Source organism: Pan troglodytes, chromosome 14 (genome assembly GCF_028858775.2).
Source record: "Pan troglodytes isolate AG18354 chromosome 14, NHGRI_mPanTro3-v2.0_pri, whole genome shotgun sequence".
NCBI lineage: Eukaryota > Metazoa > Chordata > Mammalia > Primates > Hominidae > Pan > Pan troglodytes.
The window spans coordinates 117252567-117274671 of NC_072412.2; the positions used below are offsets into that span (position 1 = coordinate 117252567).

The window sequence follows — 22105 nt, forward strand, 5'->3', positions numbered from 1 at the left end:
CATGAGAAATTCCTATTTTCAAAAGGAATAGATTGGAAGCTGTGAGTGGGCACTGACCGCAAGGAATTCCTTCCCTGGAAGTCACTCTCTCAGCAGGTAGCTTGGAACAGAGTGTGCTCTTAGGACAGGACGAGAAGCAGAGGGGCCCAGGTGTGTCTGCAGCGGCCAGAGTTGTTTGTGATTGACCTCACTCTGTGAATGTGGGGCACCCAGTGAATAAGTCTCAATCCGACCTTCCAGTCCAGAGGGGTCATCCACAAATGTCTTCTGCAGGGAAACTCCACCTTGAAGGATACTGGCGAGCTCAAGCTCAGAATGATTGTCTGACATAGTTTAGGAAGATTCTGTCTCATCCTTTTTTCCATCCCATCAAATTTCTCCTGAAACATTTCTGCCATCAGTGGTCTGTATTGGGTAGGGTTCTAACATCACAAATAACAGAAACCAAGTCCGGCTCATTTCAGCAGTTAGGGTTCTGATATTGCGGATAACAGAAGACGAATCCAGCTATTTAAGCAGAAAAGGATTTTTATTTGGACTGAATTAAATGGGAGAATCAAGAAGCGGGTTCTGAAAAAGGCAGCAGTCAGGGCAGCTCTGCAGCGACTCAGAAGGAAAGGTGAACACTCCGTGTGCTGCTGGGGAATGGAGAGGCTCCCACCCCTTCCTCACTGCTGGTGTTTCCATCTTGCATGCCCCGCTCAAAGCTCAAAGCCATGGAAAGGGGTGTCTGACTGATGTGGCTTTGAAAAGTGTCCACCCTGGCTTGGGGAGAGGCATCCCTTTGGTCACTGGGCCCTGGTTTTTGGGGACTCAGTGAGTCCAGAGCCCATGGTGTGGAAGATGGAGGAGCTTGGAAAACCTGAGGTTCCAGTCTCAGGTTGCTGCATTTAGGGAGATGAAAGAGAGGAAGGGAAGATAATGAAGTGCCCTCTGACATGTGAGGTTTGGGATGGGTCGTCAGGGTGGAGAAGCCAGTTAGCCATCAGCGGAGAGCACAGAGTGGGCTCAGGGCTGGGAGAGACGTGCGGGAATTGCAGGAGATGGGAGCTGCCGATGAGAAAACGGCTAAGGGCACACAGGAAAGTGGGCAGGGTGGGATAGGACGGCGTGGGGAACTCTGACTCTCAGCGATCGCTCGGATGAGGACAAACAGCTGGCAGTCAAGGCTGGAGGGTGCCCAGGAGGCAGGGGAGGTCGCTGGTGCCGCTGCTGAGCCCACAGGCCAGCCTCTGCCAGGTACCCTCACCACTCTGGCCTCTCCTTATGCACAGCCTGTTCAGGGACCTTCCTGGACGTGGCCACTGTCAGTCCTTGGGCCTTGGCTGTAGCCTCTGTGGGAAATACTTATAGCAGGTTCCTTTGGTGGAAGCTCATGGAAATTTCTACCATTTTTTAAAAAAGTGAAATCTTAATTTTAGAGAAAAGTAAAGTCCCTCCCTCCCATAATGCTTTGGAATGGCAAGTTTTGAGAAGAGCCAACCCCAACTTTGACAACAAGACGTGCAAACGCTCCTTCCTTGCCCACTGCCCCCTGCTTTGATGGAGCACACGCTTCACATCGACCCACACGCTACCCCCACAACGAAGCCATGCAGCCTGCTCCAAGGACAGGGAGGCCGAGGAGGAAGCACATTGCCTGGGGGCACGTGCGAGGTCGTCCTCGTGCAGGCTCCGAGCTCTGGGCTGGGACAGATGAGACCTGTCCATGCCGAGGCCTCCCCCCTCTGAAGAAGGATGCGCTAACTTGGCACGTGGGCTCCACTGTCTCTGCTCCTTTCTTTTTCTGTGCTCCGTGGAAAGAAGATCATCGTGGCCCCACACCTCCCGGTGCCCCTGTGCTTCCTCCTGGGCCACTCAGCAGAATTCTCGGGCCCTGTCCATGGCATTTGGGTGGGGGCCTTGCCAGTCCTCCATGAGCCCAGAAGCTCCTGGTGCCTTCAGCCATCTTGGCATTGTCAGGGGAGATTTTTTTTTAATTAAAAGTCTGCCTTGGAGTATGTCAAGCACTCCTGTATTTTTGCCATTCTTCTTATCTCTATGGCAACGAAAATATCTCAACATTTACATGGACATCGTATTCTTTGCTAATGTACTATCTGAACCGTGTGTGTGCGGGGGACGCGAGCAGCAGCCGCCTGCTTCTGCCTGCTGGGGTTGCTTAAGTTGCCACGACAACCAAGGGCCCAACGATGTCCTCACAAGCAGCACTAAATGGAAGCTCTAAATTAATTCACCCGCCTGTGTTTTTGTAGCTTATGTTGTTAATTGAAATAATAGGGATGGCCTTGCCTATACGTTCAGAGCACCTGTCCTATAAAACGGCCTGCGGTGTTGACTTAAGCACACTCAGCCATCAGGCTGACCTCGCGTGAAATGGGGAAAGTGCAGAGACACTTATGTTGTGCCGCTCCGTGTTGACTTGCAGTTATGGGGAAGCAACTTCCCTTCTGACAGGCTGGAAACACTGGCAATGTAATGTTTTATTTTAAAACTTCACTTATGTCTGCCTTCTTCATCACGGCTCTGAATCGGAGCACCTCCAAAGCTCTGTCACATGCTCGTGCTTGGTTAACGAGGGCAGCAGCCTTCGGTGACCTGCCTGCATTTACCCAAACATCACGGAGGTGGTGCTGAGCGTGTGGGCCTGTGGGCCGCCTGGCTCTCCTTGCCCTCTGAAGCACGGGATCAGGACATGCTCCAGCACCTACCTCGTAAGGGTATCGTGTGCCATCACCCCTGCCTTGCCAGTTCCTCTGCTTCCCAGGGCTCCCCTACAGGAACAAATTATGAACTTGGAATCCTAGTTGATTTTCCCACCAAGATGAAAATCCTAGGAGTTAAGGACATGAAACTAGAGCTTTCTCATCCATCTAAATAAAGAAATGGAAGCCCAAGTTTTTTGTGACACTCTGCTTCTGATGAAGGTCCTATTTGGGCCCATGGGTTAGATTACAAGGTTAAACACTTACACTTGGGAGGTTGGAGGGAGGAATGCAAGCATATATTTGCATGGTCCCATTTTAAAACCATCACCAGCTGTGGAAATTGGGTTAGCCTGGCCAGTGTCACCTGGAAGTGAGTTGGCAAGCACTGAGTCAAGCATGAGAGCTGGTCTCCAGCCACCTTCCATGACATTCCCTTTTTCTTTAATTCTAGACATTCAGGAATGAGGTAAATGAAGCCATTTTTTGCCCATTAATGCCTTGGCAGATATTTATTTGCCAAACTGGGAAGTCAGTCACAGGCTGTGAGGCAAGAGCCCGGGGCAGGCCCACACCCCAAGGGACAGGAGGATGCAGAGACCTCAGGCGTGGGCTGGTCTAGCCTGGGACAGCTGCAGAAACCTGGGACATGGGCTGGTCTAGCCTGGGACAGCTGCAGAGACCTGGGACATGGGCTGGTCTAGCCTGGGACAACTGCAGAGACCTGGGACATGGGCTGGTCTAGCCTGGGACAGCTGCAGAGACCTGGGACATGGGCTGGTCTAGCCTAGGACAGCTGCAGAGACCTGGGACATGGGCTGGTCTAGCCTGGGACAGCTGCAGAGACCTGGGACATGGGCTGGTCTAGCCTGGGACAGCTGCAGAGACCTGGGGCATGGACTGGTCTAGCCTGGGACAGCTGCAGAGACCTGGGACATGGGCTGTCTAGCCTGGGACAGCATAAGCATGGGGCCCCTGCAGGCCCAGTGAAGTCTCAGGCTTCAAAAGAGGAGGTAAAGGGAAAAAAGGCAGGAAGGACAAGAACTTATCAGGAGGCAAACTTCAAATGTTTCCCCTCTCTATTGTCATATGGGGTCAACTTTCACATGTGGTGTAATTTGTCTTTTTTCTTTAGTCCTTTTATACAGTATGATCAAGAGTTGTGAATTTAATTTCTGTTATCCAATGTCTATCGCTATAGAAAAAAACAACAATAAGCAAACAAGCAAATATGCAGAACTCTTTACTTTATTTGGAGTAAAATTCTCATTTTCCTGGCTTTATTGAAAACACTGCTTCTAGAATGTAAAATGTGTACCACAAGAGTCAGATCCTGGGTAAGTTTATCAATAGTGGTTGTTATTGATGAAAAGAGCCAAACTCTAAAATGTTTAAGGAGATTTATTCTGAGCCAAATATGTATGACCATGGCCATGACCCAGCCCTCAGGGGATCCTGAGAACATATGTCCCAGGTGGTTGGGGTGCGGCTTGGTTTTATATATTTTAGGGACACATAAGACTTCAAACAAACACATTTAAGAAAATCAAATACATTGATTTCGTCCAGAAAGGCAGGATAACTCCAAGCGGGGGCTTCCAGCTTATAGGTAAATTTCAACATTTTCTCATTGACAATTGACTGGGTTTATTTAAAGACCTGGCATCAAGAGAAAGGAATGTCTGGGTGAAGATAAGGGACGGTGGAGAGCCAAGTTCTTATTTGCAAAGGAGGCCTTCAGGTAGCAGACTTCAGAGGGAATCGGTTGTATAATGTTTCTTATCAGACTGAAAGTCTGCGTTGATGTTAATGGCGGAGAGCTAGAGTGAGGCATGTCTAACCCTCACTGCTCGTCATGGCCTGAACCAGTCTCTCGGGTTAAATTTTTAAAGAGCTGTTGTTGAGGAGGAAGTCCATTCTGATGGTTGGGGGGCCTTCATATTTCATTTTTGGTTTCCAGTGTTAATGGTAATAATAACATGAGAGGCTGAAGGGGGGAATAGAGAGGATACAGGCTTTGGGGGCCAAAAGGCCAGACTTCCAAGTTCTCAACTTCCAGAGCTTTCTGCAGAGCTTTGATGCCCTGGGCTTCCAGTTCCTAACTCCAAGTCACAGGGAAGCCACTCCCTCCTGGGCTGTGGGGAGGAACCCGATCTGAAGGGCACTGAGGAAAGAGCACCTCCTCCCTCTACGCAGAAAACAGGATTCCCCACTCGCAGCAAGCACCTAGCGAAGCTGAGCAAACCTGCCCTCCTGTCTCGGCTGCTCTGGCCCTGGAGGGCGGCGCAGCCCCACCTCAGGAGCAGCCGGGGCTGCTCCCAGGGTGGCTCCAGGCCTCCTGGGCACTGGTAATCACTCTAATGGTTTTCTCACTGCTGATTTTAAAGGTGTTACCAGGAAGGCTTTTACAAGGATGACTTTTACTTTATAGCTGCAACACAATATGCACTGTACTGTCTTTTCATGCCTTCAGCTAAACACATCGCTGACCCAAGTAGGAGCCCAGTGCACCCACAGCTGCCGAGCCTCAGGAACAGAGCTTGGCTTACTGCGGGGAGGGGCAATTCTAGTTCTGTGGAGGGTATGACTTTTTGTAGTTGGGTCTAGCTTTTTGTTATTGCTCGTAGAAAGATAGCCAAATTATACTTTGTTTGAGGAGACAAGATTTCCACCCCAACTTAAAATGTTTTTTCCTTTTAAAAGAAATCATAAGTCATTGTGGCCATACATGCTTGATTTCAATTAAGTGACAATTTTAGGCAGATTTGCTGCCAGAAATAATTGGGCAGTAAAAGAAAAACAACAGGTATCATGTATAACTGTTGCTCATACTCATAGTTATCATTGACACGTAAAGGTGGCATTCCCCAATTGTCCTCCAAAAATACTTAAAAAGTTTTCCAATGTTGGAGTATCTGCACTTGGCTAGTTTTAAAGTAAGCGTATATCACTAAGCATACATTTGAATATCCACACCAAATACTTCCCTTTTACACAGATTTGTGCAGTTTAAATAAGAAAAAGGCTGGTGGAGATTGGGTGATACTCTGGAATCCAGAGGATTTTTACTGTTTGAGAAAATACAATCATCAGACCTTGGCTGAATGATATCAAATCAGGAACTGGGTTGTGAATTGAAAATTAATTTGGGAGCATTTCTAAGTAAATAATCGGGAACTTGGAGAAATTAGAGCAGATGCATCCCACAGAAGTACAGACCTCAGCTCTTCACTGATCAGTGAGTCCAGCCGCGGTTACTGTGGCTTCTTCCGGCCCAGCGTCCGGCACATAATCACCGGGATCTGTGCGTTCATGGGTGCGAGGGCCCTCCAGCCGAATTTCTGGTGATAAGTGATGAATCATGAGAAACAGCAACGGAAGTTTAGGCTTCAAATCAGTCTTATTTCATTTTTCTTCTTGAATTTACTAGTTCATTATTGCCTTATAGTGATTTTTCCCATACCTTTGTATATTTAATTTCCTTTTTAATAGACAAACTGTCATGGGAGGTTACACAAAGCATTATTATTCAAAGGAATGTTTATATCACTCAGATAAATATCATAGTGCATTATGGATTGGGAGTGTATTTATTTCATATACAACAGAAAAATGACTGTGTATTATCAAGTAAATACATGCTATATTTAAATAATGTGATAGCAATCACCAATCGCCGAGTTTTTCCTTGGTGTTCTGAAATTAGAATATACAGAAAGGCAAATTAATATTTAAACTCTCTGTATAGTTTTGAGAATCCATAATATGCATAACAAAGAGAGATGACTTTGGGCCATGCGGGGTACGATGGTATCGTGAATGGATTGACTACAGGGGGCCTGCAAAAGTCACACGCACTCAGGGGCCTGAAGAACTGGGGTAATACCTTGAGCACTAAGATAATTCCATTATTATCGAAAGCGTTTATTGCCTGTGGTTCCTCTGTGGGCACCGTATAAAGTACTTGAAACAAAACAATTTGTGATCTTTATGTGCTTTGAAATCCAGGCTACAGATGGAACAAACAGGCTGAGGTGAACTGTGTAATTGTTAAGCACACATAAAACATGTGTTATTTTATGCAAGTCAAGGGTGGTCCCTGAAAAGAGAGGTAAGACACAGGAGTGAAAAGTTTCTACGAGGCGGCGTCTCTCAGTGTGGGAGGTGTGCGGCACTGACTTGGGGATCGGTCAGAGCTGCTTTCAGACAAATGGCCCGTCCAGGACAAACCTCCCGCATCTCTAGCTGTTTAACTCATTTCATTTGGTTTTCTACCCTCTGTTTAATCCAGCACAATTTCCTATCTACCCTTGGATGAGTTAAAAGTAAAACACTCAAGTTCAAATCTGCCCTAAAATCCTTGGAAGGATGATGAATTTAGTCAAAGATGCCCCGCTATGAGAAATTCAGCCATGAGACATTCACCGCGACGCCTTTCAGCTACTGAAAGAACCTACAGATTTGTCCTTCTCTTTTTCCATTCCTTAGCGAATTAAAAAGAAAAGAAAAAAACAAAAACAAAAACAAAAAACAAATGAAGAAGCAACTGGTACGAGCAGATTTGGTGCAAGAGAACCAATCGCAGGAGCCGCCCAAGCTCACTTAGGAAAAGAGCTGAGCGACAGCAGCTGCACCCAGAAGGTGGAGACCGCATGTGAACCCAGGATCCCAGGCAGCACAAGGCTAGAGACCCTGCAAGCAGCCATGGCTGTGCGTTCAAGCGGAGCATCATCACAGCCAACACGGTCTTCCTCCTGGTTAACCAAGATCCCGTTTCAGCCATTCTGGAATTGCAGGGCTGGCCAGAACTTTAGGAACAATACGTGCAATGCCTTCATTTTGTGAGTAACTGGTGTCCTGAAGAGGTGACACCCCTTGCTCAGGACGGCTGTAAGAGAGGTCATGGCTGAATGGGGACCCCTCTAATTTGAGATTTGTGTAGAGAGATAAACCTTCTCCATAAGAAACCATTCACATAAATAAGCCACTCTGCCTGATCAGCACCCTAATCCCTTCAAAATGTCCTAGCATAGCATATTTTCTTTCTCTGTTTTGAGAACAATTTTGAATACACGTGATATGTAACATATAAAATATACTGTGATATAAAGTATATGATAAGTAAAGATATTATACATATTTTTAATAGGCACCTGGGAGATTCCGGAAACTGTGTCAGTTTCTCTAAGTCAGTATCTTATAAAATCCTCAGAAAAACCGTCCCAGACAAATAATATTCATATTTTTAAAAATGGGGGAAGTGAGATGCACAGAGGTTAAATTTTTTACCCCACTGAGTGAATGAGCAGTGGCAGGCGTGGGGCCCACACTCTTGTCTGCCAGAGTCTGTTTGGGCAGCAGAGTGTCACAGCATGTCCATCTTCCCTAACCTGCTTCATCCTCTAAACATCGATTTAAACTCAGACACCCCATTGAGAGTCCAGCAGAGCCAGGTCCCAGAGGAGCGGCTTCTTCCTGAGTCCTGCATAGACAGGTCCCTGAGGAGCAGCTTCTTTCTGAGTCCTGCATGTCACTTGTCTTGCGATTCCTGCGGTGGAGGCCATGTCATTGATGCGACTCCACTCCCAGCCCTGAGTCTTGCAAAAACCTTATTTAATGCCTTGGAGCTGAGTGGAGGGCGACACCAGCTACATGACAACCAAGGACCGGGCATCCAGGATCCGAGTGTGTGCTGTAATCAAAGAAAACTTAATCCACCACATATTAGTGACATGCACAACAGTCATTCTGCACATGGTCATTAGCCATCAACGGTAAGCAGCTCTGGTAAACGGCAGTAACTGGTATGCTACTACAAAGCTGAATGCCTTGCCCCCACTTTCTGTCTTTATTTTATTGATCCCAATGAATGGCATCGACGTCAACAGTTCCCTTAACTTTTCCACAATGGAGTCCTCATCTCAATGCCCCTCCCCTCATCCGCCCCATCCCTGCTTCTTTCTCTCTTCATCTCTCTTTGCATTGTGCACACACACGTGCACCCTCACACACATGCACACATATGTACGTGCACACATACATACGTGCACACACACGCACAGACAGCTGAAGATTCCCGTGATGGCCCATTTGCTCAGTGTTGCCCCACACAGCATCTGCCAACACTGTGCTTTAGTGGACGGCAGTATTTATGGCGCCTTACACAGTATTGTCAGATGCAGGACTGACCTTGTTCTGGAGGACAACTGAGGCGACCTCTGCTGTCTCCCCTGGCTGCCACCGCCATGCCATGGCATCAACACCCCAGGAAGGAAAGCTCCTGCTGCCTGCAGTCCAGAGGATGCTTGGGATTCCTGGAGGTAAATATGCTGAGCTTCCCCGCTCATCCTCCCACTAATGGCCGACAGTCTGGGCTTTCCTTCTCTTTGTTCTGTCTCCCAGGTCTATGACCTCACCTTTGAGAATGCAAAGTGACCATAAATAGTAGGGCTCCTGAAAGATTAAAGGAGGCAAACTTCTGAATATTTTATAATTATAGATAGATAGATAGATAGATAGATAGATGACAGATAGGCAGAGAGATGCATGTATGTGATATGCCTCCTACCTTAACCATCTCATAAAAACACCCGTGGTAGCGCTACGATGCTCAGTGATGTTCTGCTGTATTTCCGTGTTGGGCCGTTCTCTGCAAGGGAAGGCCTTGTTGATTCTGACCCGCTTCTGCATCAGAGCTTCTCGGTCTGTTCACAGGAAGAGGTCACAGGAGTCTACCATGCGTCTTGGGTTCAGGGATGGGTGCACACTCACACATGCAGACACACGTTTCCACCTTTGAAAACGCGGAAGGAATAAAGGATACTGTTGTGCTTTGAGAACTCAGATATCTCAGGGGAAGGAGGCTAATGCGTGAGAGTTCCATTCAGTGAATGAACCAAGTCATGAGAAATCACTCTTCAGGGGTGAGCTGAGAAATCTCTTCGTGCTGTAAATGCTTCCTGGCTCTAGGGAACCTTGAAATCGTCCCCTACTTGGGTGAGGATGGCGACACTGGATAGGAAGTCATTGATACTGACATGCAACTTCTCAGGAGGAGGGGGTTTGGGTGGGGAGGGGGAAGTCATTGATACTGATGTGCAACTTCTCAGGAGGGAGGGTTTTGGGTGGGGAGGGGAAATCATTGATACTGATGTGCAACTTCTCAGGAGGGCAGGTTTTGGGTGGGGAGGGGAAGTCGTTGATACTGACGTGCAACTTCTCAGGAGGGTGGGTTTTGGGTGGGGAGGGGAAATCATTGATACTGATGTGCAACTTCTCAGGAGGGTGGGTTTTGGGTGGGTAGGGGGCTACATGGTGATTAGCCACCATGGGGAAAGCAAGCCTGTGGTGTACCACCAAAGGTGAGTTTGGATACCTGTCGGATGGACATTGATATAAAGGGCTAATAGCAAAGCCATTGGCATTTCTGTTAGACTCTCATTGACTTGCATTTAATATACTCCGCTGCCAGTGGGAGCTGAAGGGCCAATTTGCTTTGGTGCTTTTTTGTGCATTAGTGTCCATTATAAGGTAATGGGTGTCTATCAGTGTCAGAATGTCAGCCACCAATTAATTCGGCTCACCACTTCTTCCCAGCAATTGCTTCTCACTGGACCATCCCAAGCCACATGGTACTAAATACCTTTTTGACCACTGCAAACAGCATTTACGGCCAACAGGAGGGAAAGTGACATTTAGTGTCTCATAATTAAACTGGCAGGCAATATTGATTATGACAGAGGTTTTTTTAGGAGAGGACTTTTTATAGAAGGATTTATATTTCATGTTATATATATGTTATGATTTATGTTAAGTATTGTATATTAAGTATTAATAAAGTATGGGTTATATATTAAAAATTATATATTAAGTGTTAGATGTAGACTATATTTGATAAGCTATTTCATAAATATAAATAACATTTATTTATTTATTTATTTAATTTATTTATTTGAGACAGAGTCTCACTCTGTCACCCAGGCTGGGGTGCAGTGGCATGATCTCGGCTCACTGCAACCTCTGCCTCCCAGGTTCAAGTGATTCTCCTGCCTCAGCCTCCTCAGTAGCTGGGACTACTGGCAAGCGCCACCACGCCTGGCTAATTTTTGTATTTTCAGTAGAGACATGGTTTCACTATGTTGGCCAGGCTGGTCTCGAACTCCTGACCTCATGTGATCCACCCATCTCAGCCTCCCAAAGTGCTGGGATTACAGGCATGAGCCAGCACACCCGGCCTCCAATTTTTAGTTTTTTGAAGAGTTTTATATCTGGTTAGAAGAGATAATATATGTGGAGTGATCGATTATGTTTAGAAGAAAACCTGATAGAGATGCAGTCAGCATCAAGAAGCCACAGCCACCCAGGAGAGCCCTGAGCTCAAAACAATGGAATTCCAAAGCCTGGACAGTTCAACAAAGACTGAGCCACGGGGGTGGCATGAACTATAGGGCCCCTCCTGCCCACGATGAAAGAGGAAGAAACCCCTCCTGCATGTGGTAGTTTGGGCGGAGGGGCCACTGACCTAGCTGCCGGCCTCGAGGGAGGGCTTGGGAAGCAGGGACATGGAAAGAGTGCAACGCGCAGAGGGGACGTTTAGTGACAGAGGTGACAGTCACAGGTGATGTCCCGGCCCTCAGAGCCCAGGCCTGTGGCATCCCACCAACCCGCACCTCCCACACGCCTGAATTGTAGCTAGCATTGCTCGGCTCAGCAGGTGATCAGTGCAGAAGCCTTAGGCCAAGGACTTGGGGGATCCATAGGCTCTTTATCAATCCATGAAGATATGTGAGATTTTTTCAGAATTGAGGATGAGAAAACTACAAAACTGTAATTCATACTTTTTTTTAATTTAAAATTTATTTTTTTCTGAGACAGGGTCTTGCTCTGTTGCCCAGGCTGGAGTGCAGTGGTGCATTCACGCTCACAGCCTTGAACCCCTAAGCTTAAGTGATCCTCCCGCCTCAGTCCCCCAAGTAGCTGGGACCACCAGCACGTGCCCACCACACTGGCTAATTCATTTTTTATTTTTCCGTAGAGATGGAGTCTTGTTATGTTACCCAGGGTGGTCTCGAACTCCTGGGCTCAAGTGATCCTCCTGCCTCAACCACCCAAAGTGCTGGGATTTCAGGCATGAACTACTGTGCCTGGCCCCTAAACTTTCTAATTAAATGTTTTTAAAACAATATCAGGTCAAGTTTGCGAAGGTTACACTGAGTTTCCATCGCAATTGCACCGCCTTTGGAAATGGCTTATAAGTCAGCTTTCCTTACTCATCAAGCACCCCTGAGTGTGCAGAGAGAGTGCCAAGGCAGCCTCGCCAGCTGCAAGTCACGTGAGTTCGCGGCTGCCAAATGGCAGTGCAGAGGAGCACGCAGCAGCGCCTGGGAGGCGCTCGGCTCCCTCCAAGTCCCTATTACGTTAATTTACTTCCTGGTCATAATCACCCATGGGATGAGTGCTATTGCTATTTCCATCCTATAGACGAGGCAGAGAGATTTTAAGTAACTTTTTTCCAGATCCTACAGCTTGGAAAGGCGGAGCTGGGCTTTCCACACGGCACTTCAGCACCATCCCATGCTGTCTCTCAAAAGAACAATTATAAAGTCCTTCCAAAGCTTTAAAGTAAAAATCAGTTTAAATGTGAGGTATGTGGGCACTTGTTTGTTTCAAATGATGTGCAGCAGTGCCTTTCAGTGCAGTCAAGGGTGCTTGGAGTTCTCAGCACCTCCGGAGACCTTGACGGTGATCAGGAATGGAAACCGCATGGATCAATCAAATTGGCTCCCAGGGTTGCACTAGAGGCTTTGCTGCAGAGCCCAGCCTGGAAAATAACGGCCACATTCCCCGTGGCCTTGAGCCCAGCGTGTTCACCAGCCATGACGGCCCTTTGCCTTTTGTCTGTCTACCCCCACCAGACCCAGCTGGACGAGAGGGATGGATGAGGGTACTGCCTGCTCAGGGCTGCCTTCTTTAGCCCTTCTCAGAATGAGAGTCAGTCTTGTCTGAATGTGCAATCTTTGAATGAAATCAGATTGTTTCTATTTGTCATTTTATTAGCAACTCATTACAGCCATTTCTTTGGGATTAAAAAGAGAAGAAAGAAGGAACATAAGTAAAAAGAGTGAGCTAATGGCTCACCCAGAATGCTGTGGCAATTTATGATGTCTTGAATGAAATGACAGAATTGCCATAATGTTAAATTTAACATGTTTTATTTTAGCAATACGATCATCTGATCATATCTCCAAGCTCAGCCAGCATTACAAAAGTAATTTTTATAATTGTAAATTCATTCACTCTAAGATGGTTCAGAATTACTTTAGAGATCACATTACCAAGTTTTCAGCTTAAAAGTGACTTTACCCTGTCATGTGTATCACTTCAGTGATGGGAACAGAATGGGAATGTCTTCTGCACATAGAGAGAAATGGAGTGAACGCCTCGTGGACTTCAGGCTTTCAGAGCACGAATTGTCACAGGTGCTTTCTCCTCTTAACAGTGTTTGCCAATATTTGTTTCTCCCCTCCTGTCTTGGGTACCAAGGCTCTCCTCAATGCCTCTGTCCTTCTCCCTTTTGACATTGCCACCAGGACTTAAGAAGGTCAGGGAGGTTGCCCGCAATGTGCCTGCTGTGAGTAAGAGTGTCCCGGCTGTGAGGACCACCATGTCGCATGGATGGGGCCTGCTGGAGGTGCTGCTGGCAGATTTGGGGGCCTAATTCTGGCTTTGGGGAAGGGCAAAGCCCTGTTCTCATGAGTAGAGGGGTCGCACAGAATCCTCAGCGCGTATCCTGCTAATTGCTGTAGCCCCTCCTAGTAACCCTTAATAAATACGACTGGTCATGCACAGAATGCAAAACCCTTTTCTCTCTGTTGGCAGTTTCTCAGGCTGAGAAAAAAACATCAGTGTGGGGGAAGATTTGGGACCCGTGTCTGTATCTGCTACCTGGACTCTCATTAAACAGATGACGTGATGAAGCAATCAGAAAGCCTGGCCAGCTGCTCACCTCCAGGGCAGCTTCTTGGGAAGATAGTGAACAATTCTGGGGGTTAAGAACTGTTTTTAAAAGAAAACACTAGGGAGGCTGGGGCAGGAGGATCATTTGAGGCCCAGGAGTTGGACGCTGCAGCTAGCTATGATTGTACCACTGCACTCCAGCCTGGGTGACAGAGCAAGACCTTGTCTCTAAAAAATAAATAAATAAACCTTTAAAAACCAAGCGCAAGGTTAGCCTTCCACTGAACCCCACTGCTGTCCAGCATCCCGTGTCTTGGTGCCCACTCTGAGGCAGGGTTGGATGTGGTTTGCAGCAGGCCCTCCAGGGCTGGTTTTCATCCTGACTTCATCGCTGATGCTGGCTGGCCCAGGAGCCTGGCTCCCTCCCTCTAGGCCATGTGGCACTGTGACCCGCTCCCTGGGGCCATGGCAACTGAGGGGAGAAGTGAATGCTTTGCTTTGGGCTTTACTCTGTAAATTCTGCTCATAGGGAATGCTCTGGATCCTTGCCCAGATTTCTCCCGTCTTCTCTGGGCCAGCCCTTTCCTCAGGTGGAGCTGGGAAAAGAGGCCAAGGACGCAGCTCTGGGAGACGACCTTCCAGGGCAGCCTTGGAACACCATGTCCCCAGCATCTCCGCTGGCAGGACCGCCATGCATGAGTGGGAAATCGCTCACAACCTGCTCCCATCCAAGAATGACCATTAATGTCTATTTTGGCCACTTCTCAAGTAATTGTCAAAGCCCAGCTGGGAGATGCCCGCACACAGAGCCCTGGGCCCAGGCCACAGGGGCACACCATTCCTACCTTCCTTTGAATCAATTGTTTCATTTAAACTCAAAGCAAAATATTTAAACAGACCAAGTAATATTTCTTTTTCTAATCCAGGTGTGCACATGTGCGTGAGCCCTGTGTTTTCCCTTTCTGCCTCCACTTTTACAGATCTGTGAAGTGGGGCATTCGGCACGGTGGTGGTGAGACACATGGGGTCTGGGGGCCAGGCTCCTACATCCTCACTGTGCTGACTGCATAGACCAGGGGCAGCCTGGGAAGAAGAGGCACCAGGAGGCAGAACAGGCCAGATTGTGTCCAGGAATTGAAAAAGCATGTGTATTTTTCTCATCCCTTATTTTTAGAGAAAAAATATTTATTGTTAATTCTTTCTTAAAGCTTCATTTTTAGTTAGCTTCTTATGAGTTCCACATATGGAAACATTTCCATATTTTCACAAACCTAAGTTAATGATACCTTTACAACCAGCCCCCCAATGCCCAAGTGGCCTCCAGAAGATGACGAATAACATAAATGAAATAAAATCATCAGCTGAAGAAAACGTCTAATGTATTTGTTTCTAAAAATTCTTGTGGTTGACTCTATTTTATTTAATTTTTGGATGGGGAGAGAGTTGTCTTGCTTGTTGCAAATTTATCTTTAGGTTTGAGAGAACAAAGCACTCGGTTTTCTCCCTTGTCTGATATTAGCATTATAGACACAGTACTACTCATAGGAACACTTTTTACTCAGAGAGCAGCCATCTCTTTACATCTCTACTGTAGAATAAGAACTTCTAGCGCTTGCAATAGGTTCCTAAGCTGTTAGATGAGCCCCGTTTGATAGGAAGAGGAAGCGAGGTGCTGAGGTGGAAGAGTTGGTTCCAGGCCCCCCGGCTCTCAGGAGGATGAGCTGGGACTTGAGACCCCTTGGGCTCTGAAGCTTGTGGGGTACCCCCCAGCAAGTTCCTCAACTTCCAACACCCTGGTTGTCTCCATCCTGGAATGCCAAGTGTCCAGTGGGTGATTTCCAAGGAGCTCACCCTCTCTGAGTGCTAAGTCCTGTGCAGGCAGAGACAATCCGCATAAAAACACCTCAGAGCCAGAAAGACCTGCAATAAATGGCTGACAGAAATTCACATTTTAAACTCAACAGGGAGAAACAATAAAATGATCCCTTTTTATTTGTTAATATGATTTTATTATTTCCAAATGTTTGATTATAACTACATTCAAAAGGAAACATTGATGCCATATTAAAGAATATTAAAATATATGAGAATAAAAACTATGGTGCCAAATAAACCTTGTTTAATTCTCCTGAATGGAACTCAGGCCAAGGAACCCCGGAAAGGGGAGGAGGCAGGTGTCTTCAGTTTGCTTCTTTTTAATGAAATATAACTAAAAAATATTAGCTTCTTTCAAATTTATGAAAGAAACTGAATTCAATGTCAATTGAATTGCCTGATAGAGCAGTCGTTATTCCTTAGCAATATCTAGTGTCAACAGACTACAAGAAAACAAGGACCCTTCTTGTTAAGCAGGCATTTCCCCATGCATATGGCATGCATGTGACATTTCTGCACGCGCTGGAAAGTTGAGGTTGAGGACTCATTTACGTTGCTCTCTCTGGGTGTCCAACCGTGACTGATATAAATATTTTATTAGGCAAACCTGCAGGTTTCTGAAGATTATATGTCTTATCAAGTTGACCCTTATAATTATGTTGTCTTCTGCAGCCATAGGATTGCTTTTAATTTTGCAGTTCTTTGGTAAATATTGAACCATAAGAAAGGTATACTATTGTAAGCACAGACGACTGAGGATAAAAACCATGTAAACAGAATTCCTCGACGTGGGAGGAAAGATGCACTTCCGTTCCGTCACTCCAGAGAACTGATCACACGGAGATGAATCGGGGGAGAGGATGAACTGGGCTCACACTTTCTGACCCTCACTTTGTAGCCAGCCCGCTGCCAGGGCCTTGGACTACCCTCTCCCTTTGTATGTTGCAATGAAACTTTGGTAGTGAAAAAACCTGGGCTGCCTGAGGAGGGGCTGGGCTATGGGGGGTGGGTGCTTATCCATTTGCGTCCCCCACCTGTTTCTTCTCATCATCATTGTGCGTTTCAGCCCCCCATGGCCGGGGCTGGCCTTCAAAGCGCTGTGTGCACTGCTTTTCTGTGCAGGTGCCTCTCTCTCCTGCCTGGGGCAGCGCCGGGTGGAAAGGAGCCCCTTAGCTCCCAAGTGTGCACCGGGAGGGGCGGCCCCAGGCTGGCTGGCATCCTTGATGTGCCGGGTTCCCTCTTTGGGCCTGTTTCTCATCTCCATCCACGCCCCAGGGAACTGGGCCCAGCACAGGGTGTCTTTGACACTCATGGAGGCAGCACCTCGAGTGCGCCTGGCAGGGGCTGGCCGTCGTCCCCTACTGGGGCCAGCACTGTGTCACCCACTTCTCTCGCTGCCCTTCCCATCCTCCTCACTTCAAGGATAATTACTTCTCTCATGCCCCACTCAGGTGTGCCTCACGCAGATCTCTGGAGAAACGTTGAGGAGCTGAACGTGGTGGCAGGTGGGTTCCTGGGCCCTGCGGGACATGAGTGTAAGTGTGGGAAGCCGTGCTCTTTCCCTTCTGCCAGCAGCGTCTCCCGTGTGTCTGTGACAGGGCTGGCTGTGGGCTCAGGCCTTGTGGGGAGGCAGCCGCTCCGGTGTGGCGTCGGGCCCTGCAGCATAGAGGCTGCCCTGGCTCTCAGCCGGGCGAGCCTGGTGGCCTCAGGCACACGGTGCCCTCACCAGACATTCACCCTGGGAGAGAGGTACAGAGCCAGGGCTGCCAGGGTTCCAGGACCAGGCTGGGCATGGAAGGGCGGGGACACTTCAGTAGGCTTGTGGTTCTCACAGTGGCTCCAGCCCAGCCCCAGGAACATGAAATCGAGGTCTCTGGAAAGCAGGCAGCGGGTCCCATGTGTATAGGCGATTTCACTCCAACCTGGGACACGAGAGGTGTGGCTTATATTCTAGAAAGAGCACAGGACTAGTGGGATTGGGGGGCTCCCCTCACATTTGTGGTGACTCTCTGACGTTGGGATGAGTCCTGCAGGCTGAGCAGGGGGCTGATGGGTGACCATGCACATCCTAATTGATGGAGGAGCAGTGGGAGAGGCCAGGAGGCAGGGTGGGGGAGAGGTGGGAACAACTGCCTTTGGTGGTGCTTTCATGCAGCACTGTCATCCCTGTGGCATGGACGCCCCGTGGGATCCCCACCCAGCCCCTTCGCGGGTCACAGGCCCTTCCGGTTAGCATGACTGCTCACAGCCATAGGTGAGGCTGCAATAGGTGAAGTGGAAAGGGCTGAAGAGGACAGAAACGGTGGACGCTGCCCAGCAGCTGGGAGAAAAAAGCCTGAATCCCCCAGCAGAGGCTGGCCCTGTGGCTGGGGCCGGCGGGGCGCGGGGCCACAGAGAGGCCTGTGGAGCCTCTGTTGTGGTCCAGTGAGAGAAGGCTGGTTGGGGTGTGCTGGTGGGACCCCGCCAATGCCTGGCCTTTGGAACCTCCTTGACTCCAGGTGAGCTGGCTGTTCACATTCTCACTCCACCAGGCTGAGCTGACCCATCACATCACTGCTCAGGATCCGGTTTCTGCCAAGCGGGGGCGGGATCAGAATCTCCCTCGCAGAACAAGACCGAGACTTAAGTGAGATGATGGCCACGGGGCTGACGGCGGGCGTTCCTTCCACTGTGCCAGCGTCTCTGTCAGAGGCCCACTCTGTTACGGTCACTGTGTCATTTCTCCCAGCCGTGGCAGAGCTGGGACTTGAACCCAGGGCCCCCTACTTTCTGATTTCTTGTTCCCTTGCATCAGCACACGTCCCTCACTATAATGATAAGGCTTACACCCTGCTCTGTGAAACCCACACCGTTAACACGCATCAGCATGTGGAGTCTTTACCATCCGCACCTCCCAGATGAGGAAACTGAGGCAGGAGAACTGTGCGACGGGGAGGGATAGAGTCTGCATCCCAGGCGGTCAATTGTTAGGACTCAGGACAGATGCATCATGGCAGCCATGGCCTTCCAGAGGACCTGCCTAGGGCGGTGGCCTCCTGGTGCCTCTCCTTCCCTTCTTCCCTGACGCTGCCCTATTCCGCACCCTGTTCTAAGCTGGTAGCCTTTGGGGAAGTAGTAAAGTAAAATGGAATGGATTCCTCTCTCCTATAAATGACACATGTAAGACCAATTCAGACTTGAGCATTCACTCACCAGTGACAAGTTGTCAGTATCTCCTTGGAAAAAACGGCCTCAGTTGGCTCTGTTCTTTGGGTCTTTCTCAGTTTTACACTTCTGAGTTGTACACTCAAGCACACTCCTCCTCTCCTTCATCTTCCCCTGCCTCTCCTCCCCTCCCCCACCCCTTTCCACCTCTGTCCACCTCCCCCTCCTCTTCCTCTTTTTCCTTTTCCTTCTCTTTGTTCTGTACTGTAATTAAGTTGCCTTAAAGTAATTTTTCATTCTATTCTGAAATAAGGATAAATTCACAGGAAGTTGCAAAGACATGTACAGGGAGGCGGCAGATGCCCAAACCCTGCCTTCCTCAGTGGAGGCTTTTGCATGCCCGTAGGACAATATCGAAACCAGGACACTGACAAGGGCACCCTTCAAGGCCTCATTTCAATTTCACCAGTTGTGCATGACACATTTCTGGTGTGAACACAATTCTATGCCATTGCCTCACGTGAGCCTCAATCAAGCTATTTTATGGCACCATCCCCGGCAGATGAATCACCCCATATCACGCAGTATGTGCTTTTTGAGGTTGAACCATGTCACACAATCTTCTTGAGGTTCACCCAGTTTTTGTATGTATGAATGATTTGTTCCTTTGCATTGCTAAGTAGTAATCTATGCTGTGGATACATGTTGGTGACCATTCACCCACTGGAAGGTGCTTGGATTGTTTTCAGTTTGGGCTTCTCTTGTTAACGCTGCTACGGCCATTCATGTCTAGGTTTTGTATGTACCTAAGTTTCTTTGGAATACACGCCTAGAAGCACAGTTGCTGGATTATATGGGAAGTTGATTTCAGTTTTTAAAGAAACTATCCAACTATTTTCCTGAGTAGCTGTACCATTTTACATTCCTGCCATTAATGTATAAGTGACCCAGTTTTACCTCATCCTCACCAACATTTGGTATTATTATTTTTGTTTTCAGTACTGTGATAAATATACAGTGATATCTCATTGTGGTTTTAATTTTCGTTTTCTTAATAGCTGATAATGTTGAACTTCTATTCATGTACTTATTTGAATGTCCTCCTGGTGAAATATCTATTCATGTCTTTTGCCCATTTGCTCATTATATGGAATTTTGAGATTTCTTTCTATAGTTTAGATGCAAGCTCTTTGCCAGGTATATCATTTGCAAATATTTTATCTTGGTCTTTTCTCATCCTCTTGACATTTAAAAAAAAGTTGATGAGTTCTAATTTTTCAATTTTTTCCTTGCTTTTGGTATCAAGTCTAAGCATTCTTTGACCAGCCCTAAGTCCTGAAGATTTTCTCTTGTAATTATTTTTTCCTAAAAGTTTTAGAGTTTTATATTTTACCTTAAGCCTGTGATCTATTTTGAGTTAATTTGTGTGTAAGATGTGAAGTTTGGATCAAGGTCCATTTTTTGTGCCTATGAATGTCCAATGGTTCCAGCACCATTTGTTGAAAAGGCTGTCCCTCCTTCATGAAGTTGCTTCCACACTTTTATCAAAAATCTGTTGGGTGTATTTGTGTGTGTCTATATCTGGATTCTCTGCCCTGTTCCACTGATCCATGTGTCTGCCCCTCTGCCAACACCACGCTTGATTACTATGGATATGGTGTGTCTCCGAATCTGGTAGACTCTTTCCTTCTACTTTATTCTTCTTTTTCAAAATTCTTTTGGCTATTCTAGGACATTCCTATTTTTATATATATATATATATATATATATTAGAATAGGCTCATCTATGTTTACAAAAAAAAAGTGCTAGGATTTAAATAGCAATTATATTAAACCTATACATCCACTTGGAAATATTTGACATTTTCACTATGTTAAGTCTTCTAATCCGTAAACGTAGTATGTCTCTCCAATTATTTAGGTCTTTTAAAATTCATTTCTTCATACGTATTCTGTACATCTTTCTTCCTTTGGAGCAATTATAAATGGTATTAAATTTCTGCTTTTGGTTTCCACTTGTTTATTGTTAGTTTATAAAAATGCAACTGATTTTTGTATTATATCCTAAAACCATGTTGAACTCATTTATTAGTTCTAAGAGTTTTTGCAGATTCCTGGAATTTTCTATACGGAAAGTCATCTGCAAATATAGACCGTTTTCTTTTTTCCTTTCAATCTATATGCCTTTCATTTTCCTTTCTTGCCTTATTGTCCTGACTAGAACTTCTACTACTAGGCTGAATAAGAGCAGTGAAAGCAGACATTTTTACCTTTTGCTAAACTCAAAAAGAAAGCATTCAGTCTTTTACCATTAAGTATAATATTAGCTGTGGATTTTTTTGTAGGTACTGTCTACACAGTTTATGAAGTTCCTCTGTATCCATTGTTTGCTCAGAATTCTTATCATAAGTAGGTATTAAATTTTATCAAGTTCTTTTTCTGCATCAATTAGTATGAGCATGTGATTTTTCTGTAGCCTGTTGATGTGGTGGATGACACTGATTTATTTTTGGATATTGATATCCAAAAATACTTTGCATACTTAAAATAAATCCCACTTGGCCATGGTGTATTATTATTTTTGTGCAATTCTGGATTTGGTTGGCATATATATAAATACATATATATGTGTGTATATATATATATATGATATCCAAGTTCATTAGAAACATTGGTTTGTAGTTTTATGTTTGGCTGATTTGGGTATCACAGTACTACTGGCCTCATAAAATGAGTTGTTCCTTCCTGTTCTATTTTCTGGAGAAGATTGTGTAAAATTGGTTTTAATTCTCCTTTAAATCTTTGTAAGATCCTTCAGTGAAACCATCTGGGCATGGACATTTCTTTTTCTAGAGTTTTAAAATTACAAATTCAGTTCTTTAAAAGGTATAATACTACACATATTTTCATCTTTGAAATGCCAGAGGCAGACTCTATGAGAGCTTCTTCAGTAAGAAGCACAGGTTTGTGGCGGGGTGAAGGAATGAGAGATGTAGATGACGTGGACCAGTGCTGCCATGATCCTGACATTCCTCACTTACAAAACGGTCCATTTATTGAATGCAGCATTGACGCAGAAGTTCACCTTTCTCCTTATATATTATATTCTTAAGACATTTTTCATATTATTTGGATAAACTCCATCATTTCTTATTTCTCTTACTCTTTTAAAAATCTTGAACCCTTACAGGATAGAAATACTTGTGGTTTTAACCTAGTTTCCACTCTCTCTCTTTTTTCCTCCCTCTATTATATTTAGAAGTGTTTCCAAAGTTGATTTCTTTGCTTGAGTTTGTTACACAAAGCAAGCATCTGCCCCAGTAACTAATGGAAGCTGAAAATCGATTCCCGGCAACGTCCCTGTTTGTGTGAAGTAAAGTTTTAAACCATCCACGTTACGGCAGCAAATGAATCTCAAGATCCCC

General features: G+C 46.4%; 1 long non-coding RNA gene across 1 annotated transcript in view; it reads left to right on the forward strand.

The window, feature by feature from the left end:
- The window catches only part of LOC134808165 (uncharacterized), a 52634-nt gene extending 38292 nt beyond the window's left edge, over positions 1-14342 (forward strand). Inside the window, exons 2-3 of the long non-coding RNA XR_010150576.1 lie at positions 7194-9025; positions 13090-14342. This is a non-coding gene — a long non-coding RNA (uncharacterized LOC134808165). The remainder of the gene's footprint in view (positions 1-7193; positions 9026-13089) is intronic.
- The last annotated feature ends 7763 nt before the right edge of the window (positions 14343-22105 follow it).